General features: G+C 32.8%; 1 long non-coding RNA gene across 1 annotated transcript; it reads left to right on the top strand.

Annotated features, from left to right (window-relative positions):
- Positions 1–1,508: 1,508 nt before the first annotated feature.
- On the top strand, positions 1,509–3,670 carry LOC126679246 (uncharacterized). Its single transcript, XR_007640836.2, has 3 exons — positions 1,509–1,632; positions 2,737–2,821; positions 3,464–3,670. It is a non-coding gene; the product is annotated as an uncharacterized LOC126679246 (long non-coding RNA).
- Positions 3,671–8,075: the final 4,405 nt, after the last annotated feature.

The following is an 8,075-nucleotide window of genomic DNA, read 5'->3' as shown; positions in this document are numbered from 1 at the left end:
GTTTAGAAGCAATAAGGCCAATTCCATTGAAAAATGAAAAATTGGCCAATTTTTTGCAAATTTATAGCATATAATTCAGAGGCATTGGGCCACTAATACCAGACATCAGGGGGCATCAGGTTCCCATTACCGGACACACAGGCGGCGCTAGCCCTCCATTATCAAAACTAGGCCTCACGCCTCTTTTACCAGAGCTAGGCGTCACGTCTCTATTACCAGAGCTAGGCGTCAAGCCTCTACTACCAGACACACGAGGGTGCATCAAGTTCCTACCACCAGATACCAGGGGGCACCACGTTCCTACTACTACTAGAGATCCAGAGATGACTAGGAAAATTACATCAAAAATAAAAAATTGGGCCACATTTTGAAAATTTAGAAACACTAGGCAATTATATCCGGACATACATCACAACCTCAAGACTACAAAAGTGACTACCAAAGTCCGATAATACATAGAAATATCTAGAACATCATACCAAACCCAAATATTGGGCCATGCATCAAATAGCGTATACCAAACATCTCAATGGCACCTTGAAGCCAACTTGGCCAATGCCTCCCTAGAGGGGGATTCCATGTCGTTCGCACATGTAAAGTTATTCTAGGTAGGTATATATTTCAAATGCAGTTTATACACTAACCAATGCTTATGCATTTGTTTATATCAATCCAGGCTAGGCCATTCAGCTAATCTCTACAAGAAACCCCATGATCCCGAGGCAAAGAACGATTAACGTCCTACAATCTCAAGAGAAAAACACCCTACGGCGGTAGACTGTCGAATCCAGACAAGATACCGATCTGCGTGGCCCAAATCTGAAAAGGGAATACAAAATCAAGTAAAGAAACCAAAAAGATATAATGCAAAGAAAAGAGGGTCAAAAAAGGGACTCACATGCACAACGGGCCACATCCCATAGAGGTGGGATCCTTCACGGTTGACCTGGTCCATGCTAGTATACAAATAAGCAAGGGAAACGGACCCTCGATCATAGACCATAAGCTGATCCAGATCCTCCAGCACCGGTAAAACACAAAGGGGCAGGGTAGATGTAATAACCCGTAAGATTTTTAAGGAATAGTTCGTACCGGGAAAATTCGGAGTTTAGAAATTCAAGTAAGGAAGACGGAAAAGTGATTAGACTTTATAATTTTGACGGGCATTAGAAAATTTAAGAAATTGATAAAATAAAGTCTAAGCTAAAATTTTATTTTTCTAGAATATTTATTAGTAGGATTATAAATAAATAAGAAATTAGTCCTAGCTAATAAATTAAGTACCCGAAAGGAATATAAAAATGAAATTTATACGAGAAGTGTTAAGTTTAAGAGACGATTCGGGTTTAGCACGACGACAATTACGGAAATGAGATAAAATATATGGAAAATTAAAAATGTAAAAATGAGCCTAAATTATTAAAGCCCATTTACTAAAGCCCATTGTCAAATCCACTAATTATTAAGTCACGTTTATTATCTATATTTCCCTATCTTCCACCAAAGCTCCCAAGAAACATCAAACCCTCCCAAGAAACCCCATTTTGCCGAATACACCAATCCATCACCATCTCCATCAAAATTCTCATCAAAGTTTAAGATTTTTGGAGGCAAAACATGGATTGATTAAAGGTAAACACTATAGCTTAATTAATTAAGGTTTTTGTTGGTTAATACTTGAGATTCATGGAATGGAAAATGATTAGAATTTTTGTTAATTTAGGTGTTTCAATTCAGCAATGATATTTAATGTTTGTTTTGAGTTTTTAATGAGTTTGAGAGTTGATTTTGAGCTGAATTTGAGAAATAAAATGGCTAGAGTGATGGCTGATCTTAGGTGCTCGACGGGATGGGTTTCCGGCGGCCGGAGATAGCTCCGGTGAGCAGCAAAGGTTGCTCACCATGAGCAGCCCCTACGGGCAGAATTCTGCCTCGGCAGAATTCTGCCGCAGGGCAGCAGCTCTGCTCTTAAAGAGCAGAGCTGAGGCAGCCTTTGAGGGCTGCAATTGCAGCCCTCGGACGTCGGGGGGAGAGGTAAACTCGACGTTATCGGTCCTCGTTTGAATAGTTTTTGATTGGTGCGATTAAGCGCAAGTTTGACGGGTTATTAACGATGAATGAAGTTAATAGAAAATGATTTATAGAAGGGTTTAAGAAATGGAAAAAAAAATATATGAATATACATTTTTAGATTAAGTTAAGATTAGTTATTAGTTAGTTAAAATGATATTTAAAAATCGATTAAAAAATGATAGAATTTAGTTAAAGGTTAAAAGCTATAATTAGAAGTTTAAGTTACGATAAGAAAATCGTAACGCCTAAAGAAAACAAAAATGGATTTGTTAAATGTCGATTAAGGGTTCGACATGAATTGAATGCTAACATAATGTTAGCTATTCAAAGTGTCAAGTTTGAGCTCGGAATGTGTTAATTATTTATAATCTTTGTCGATAAGCAAAACTTTGACGATTAACATGTTAAGTTGTTAGAAGTTTGTAAACTTCTATTAAATAAACTCTTGGACTTAGGATTGTATGAAATTGGAGATAGAGGTTGAACTAAAGTTCAATGGAAACGGCCAAGAATTTTTATTAGACCTTAAAAAGGTCTACTTTGTTAGTTTTAAGTCGAGGTTAGACGCGGTTAAATTATAGCGAATTAAGTTTGCGTTTTACCTTAAGTCTATAAAGTCCATCGAGTTAGAATCTTATTTAAGTTAATTTACATCTTATTTAGATCCGGCAAGGAACGCAGCTAATGGACAAGGAGCACCTTAAACTAGACGGCAGTTAATCGATCGAGGTTTTAGGAGTAGCAAGCGGTGAGTTTATATATGTTTACATTTGACGTATTAACTGTGCATTACTTTTAAATGCAAAACTTTTATATAAATTGCATAGCATTGTTTTATTATTAAAATGTTTATTATAAATTACATGCATCATTGTTTTGAAACCAATGTAAGTCCGATGGAACAAGCTTTTCTATTGGGCGGCAATAGGAACTGTGTGATCACCAGTTTTGATCTGAGCGTTTTATAATTAGAAATGTGAAATGTGAAATCGGAAGGAGGATTATGTTTTTGATAGATACCAGAGTAACTCGGTGGAACTATCTCGGAACCCGTATCTAGTGAGTAACTCGGTCGAACTATCTCGGGACTCACACCTTGGGATTAAGTAGTGGCATAAGTAACTCGGTTGAACTATCTCGGGACTATGCCACGTGGTAACGGTAACTCGGTCGAACTATCTCGGGACCGTACCACTAAGGATCAAATGATATGATGTTATATACTATGGTTACAATGATTCTCGAATATGAATGATTTATTTGGGTGTAGGGTTTCATTCGGAATTTATGTTTGGATGCATATGAATAAATGTTTATAGCATTGTTTTGTTTTAAATAATACTCATTTGTAAACTATAAACTCACTCAGCATTGACTGACCCCCAAATAGTCTTTCCTTTCAGGTAAAATGTTTTGACGTGGCGGACTTCTATCCTTGTTCAGAAGTCCGTATTTTGGAAATATGTAAATAAGGAGACGTCGATCGATAGTGCTGCAGTAGATGTCAAGTCCTAGTTATGAATATGGCTTTGCTGAACGGTTTTAATGTTTTATCCAAACTCTGATATGTAAATAAAGTTTTAAACTGCGCTTTTAACCGTTTACTATATTTTTCAAACCGGGCTATGCTTGATGTGTGACATCGCATAATAAGACCCTGACTTATCGAACATCGCTTCGGACGATGTTATAAATATTGTAAATATTTCAAGTTATGAAAATGCTTATGATGGATCGTTTTGTTTAAATTATACATTATATTGCGAAAAAAATTTACTCGTTTTTAGGCTTGCTACGGGTTCCGGAGCAACCACTCCCGTTCCCTAGCGCCGTTCACGGCTCGAGATTTCAGGTCGTGACAGTAGACCTCGAGTTACAAAACAAAGTAGTCCTCAACAGATAGAATAAGAAAGCTCAGACAATCTAGTCAACATCATGATATTCACTCGGAACACATTTTTGATAACGGGAGTACAACTCGGTGTATCGAAGAGCATGGCCCTTATATGCGGCACGAAGCCCCACATCTCAAAGATGTAGTCATCTTGCTGATTAGAGGTCATAAGAACACTTTCAATAGATACCGATTGTCCATATTAATAACATTAAAAATCAAATTTACCTTCTATGTTCGTTCTTTCAAATTTCTGATTGGATCTCATGGTAATTTTTATTCCTCTCCTAGTTGTAGTGTTAGTTCCACCTGTTCTCAAGGGTAAACTGGTTCCCCCATGATTCCTGAAATTAGATTATATTTTGATTGTAGTTTCTTTAGAGTTCCACCAATCTCGAGGTAAAACTTTTAGGATATAAGGTTTACCGAGCTTCCTTAACCATCTAATATATTTTTTATCTAATTTTTGTTTCTCAATTGCTGATATTACTAGAGCATCTTGGTGTGGTTGTTCTTCTTCTTTTTTCTCCCTTATCGCAAAAGTTACAGTTTTTAAAATATCCTTACTTGCTAAGTTAGTAAAACATTCATGTTTCTTACTTTTTTTTTCATTCCATAGTTTGCCCAAGCAAAGCTTTCCCATATTGAATATATTTTTAGATGAACGCATGTGACCTTCCAAGTTTTTCCATTTATACTTCCCAAGAAAACCAGTTTCATTAAAGTGGTTTCAACATCTTAATAAATTCTAAAGATATTTCCTTCTAGACTTTTATTATGACTAAAGTTTTATATAGAATTGGACAAGTGTTACATGTATTTGTCTATTCTATGTGTGTGAGTGATGTGTTCTTGAGTCCGGTCCTCTGCGTGGGTAAGGGACTGATCTATTTATATAGGTGAGTGCGTATTCCTTGCTTTCTTTAATCGATGTGGGTTATGTGTTGACCTGGTGCCATATGGGCTTTCAGCTTTGTGGGCTTATTCCATCAGGATGTGACCTTCCAAGTTTTTCTGTTTATACTTCCCTAGAAAACCAGTTTCATTAAAGTGGTTTCAAAATCTGAATAAATTCTAAAGAGATTTCCTTCTAACTCTTTCCATCAACTTATAGTTCTCGCTAAAGATGGGTGTTTTTCAATCAACTAAGGAATAAGTTTTTCACAGACGACGTCAAATGATAAATCACTGAAAACAGGAAAATGATCTTCTAAAAATTTGAGACCTGCGAATAGAGAACACAGTCGGACAAAACACCGGAAAGGATTTTTCGGGCGCTCAATCCGACGCATATTTGGTGAAGAAGAAGAGTGAAGAAAAAAAGAGAAAGATGTGAGATCAAAATGGAACACATTGGGATTTTAGGATAAAGTGGTTTATATATATTATACTTCTTCTTCACTTGTATTGCCAGTGGTGAAGCGTCTCGCTTTTATAAACTGAGCTGGCCTTTTATTTTTGTGTTCAGAGCGTGGTTGGTGTAATATGTATATGTTCTCTCTGTCAGAGAATCTTTAGTGGTTCTCTTTGCTTACGTGGCCGTCCTTTTTTTCTTTGCAAGTAATATTCTTTATGTCTCAAGTCAGCCAACTTTTTAATGATGCCGATAAGGGATGAGTATGAGGTAATCTCGGATAAAGACTCGTTTTAGTCTGGGATTGGAATTCTTTTTGGCCTGTAAGCCTTTTCCATTCCATTTTGTTATAATTAATCATATTTATTTTTTTGGAGGTTACTTTGTTCCTACTGGATTCTCAAAAACAAAACAAAAATTCTAAAAGAAAAATATGATTCTATTGATAGAAAAACATATATATTTTTAATACTTCAACTTATCTGTATGATAAATTATTGCATAATTACAAAAAAAAAACCGTAGTTTTTTTTTTAATAAAGATAGACCAATTTTAATTGTTGGCAGGGTTAAATGCTATTGTTAAATTATTTTTAATCAGGTCATTGCCTGCGAGGATTGTGGGTCGAACCCACAACTTCGGATATAAAACAAAAAATGCTTGCCAAATAGGCCAAGCCTTTAAGTGTACAAAAAATCATAGTTATCTATCTAATTTTATAACAATTCTTTATATAAAATTTTAAACATAGTGTTTTTAAACATAGAATAATCAAATTAACATAAAAATAATTTAAGAGATTAAATCATATGTCATATTTAGAGTCAAATAAAAACTAAATCATGAAATTTAGGCACCGTTTGAATTGAGGGAATTCGGATGATCAAAATCCATGGATTTTACACAATTCATGAATTTGAATAAAATTTATCGTTTGGTATAGTAAAAAGTGATTAGAATTTTTAAATTGTCACAGTCCACCATCTTTCAAAATTCATTTGATTTTCCACTTAGAAGGTGGAAAAATTGAAATCCACCATTTTTTATACATGATAGATTGTTAGAATATTTTATTATTTTAAAATTATCCCTATAAATCCATTAATTTTAAGTTCTATCCAAACGATGAAATTTGGAAATCCACCAATTCCATATTCCATGGATTTTAAATCCATAAATTTTAAAATCCTTCAATGCAGACGGTGCCTTAGTGTTTTTTTATAGTTACAACACCGACACTAAAATTTAGACACAAATTATTAATTTTTTGTAATATGGAATACTGAGCTATTTTTTTCTACTAATTAAAATAATATTTATATGAACACAATAATATATATTATTCTGCCAGTCACATCATTATATTTTTATTAAAAAATTATTCGGTATTTTAAATTGTAAATATTTAATAGTTTTTGTCTTATATTATCAAGTTTTAAAATTTGTGTTGTGACTATAAAAGATATTATATAGTTCATAATTTTTTATAATTACTTCTTATTTTTATTAATTACATTTTTATTTTTAATTTAATTTTAAAATTGATTCAGCTTGGTGTTAAACAAATTTATTGAGAAAATATCTAAAATTTAATTATATATATATATATTGCAGTCTGCTTCCTAATTAATATATACGTTCCTTTTGAGTTTTTTTTTTTCACTTTCCTTTTTTATTGGTTTCGCTTGCAGGAATTTAATTAAAAGCTTCCGTGTGATCAAGCAAAACACTATTTGGCACCTGAGATGAGGTCAATATGCATTTGTAGTGGTCTGATATGGTAAACATGTCCATGCAAATCACTAAACCCTATAACAAGAAACATATATATATATATATGCTTAAATAATATTACAATAGTTAAAATATCTTTAAAATTAATTTATTTGTTTTAAGAATAGAATATGAACTATAAATTTAAAATTATTTGTCAAATACACTATTTTGAGAAATATTTATCACATTTTACACCATTTTTTTATAAATTTTTTTAAGAACAAATATATTTACAATAATACCCTACTATATAGAAAGTCTATCTCATTTTGGGTTAAAATTTTACATAGTCATACTCTCTCCTCTCATTTTCTCATTTTCTCATAATTTTTTCTTCTTTTCTTCCGGTTACTGTTCGTCTCTTCTATTCGCACTTCGTTTGTCTATTTTTGGTGGATTTTTTGTCTATTTCGGTCGGTTTTTCGTTCGTCTTTTCTGTTCGTGCTTTTCCGTTCGTCTCTTTCGTTCGCGCTATGAATTTTTCGACATCATTTTTAGATTTTTTTACAGTTTTTTAGGTTTTTATCTTGTTTTTGTTCATAGATTTTTTCTTTTATATTGATGCTACTAACTTTGTAAACAACGAATGATTTATGGTGTATTTACAGTGTTTTTATGGTATATTTACGTTATAGTATATTAATAGTGTATTTCTAATGTTTATTAGTTTATCCATGTTTTTCTGGTAATTTTCTTGTATATCTATATATTTCTGGTGTATTTGCAATGTTTTTATAGTATACACTATAAAAACACAAAAGATACACTAATGATACACTATAAAAACACCATAATTATACAAAAAAACACAATAGATACAGTAACAAAAAACGATAAAAAAACAGAGCATAAATCAGTAAAAAGGTGAAAAGAATATTTTTAAAATTAAAGTACTTTTAAAAAATAAAAAAAGTACGACCTGTAAATATTTTTGAAAATAATGTAAAGTCGTAAGTAAAATACAAAATAGTGCATTG

The sequence above is a fragment of the Mercurialis annua genome, linkage group LG4 (genome assembly GCF_937616625.2).
Source record: "Mercurialis annua linkage group LG4, ddMerAnnu1.2, whole genome shotgun sequence".
Taxonomy (NCBI): domain Eukaryota; kingdom Viridiplantae; phylum Streptophyta; class Magnoliopsida; order Malpighiales; family Euphorbiaceae; genus Mercurialis; species Mercurialis annua.
This window is presented reverse-complemented; position numbering and strand designations above follow the sequence as displayed.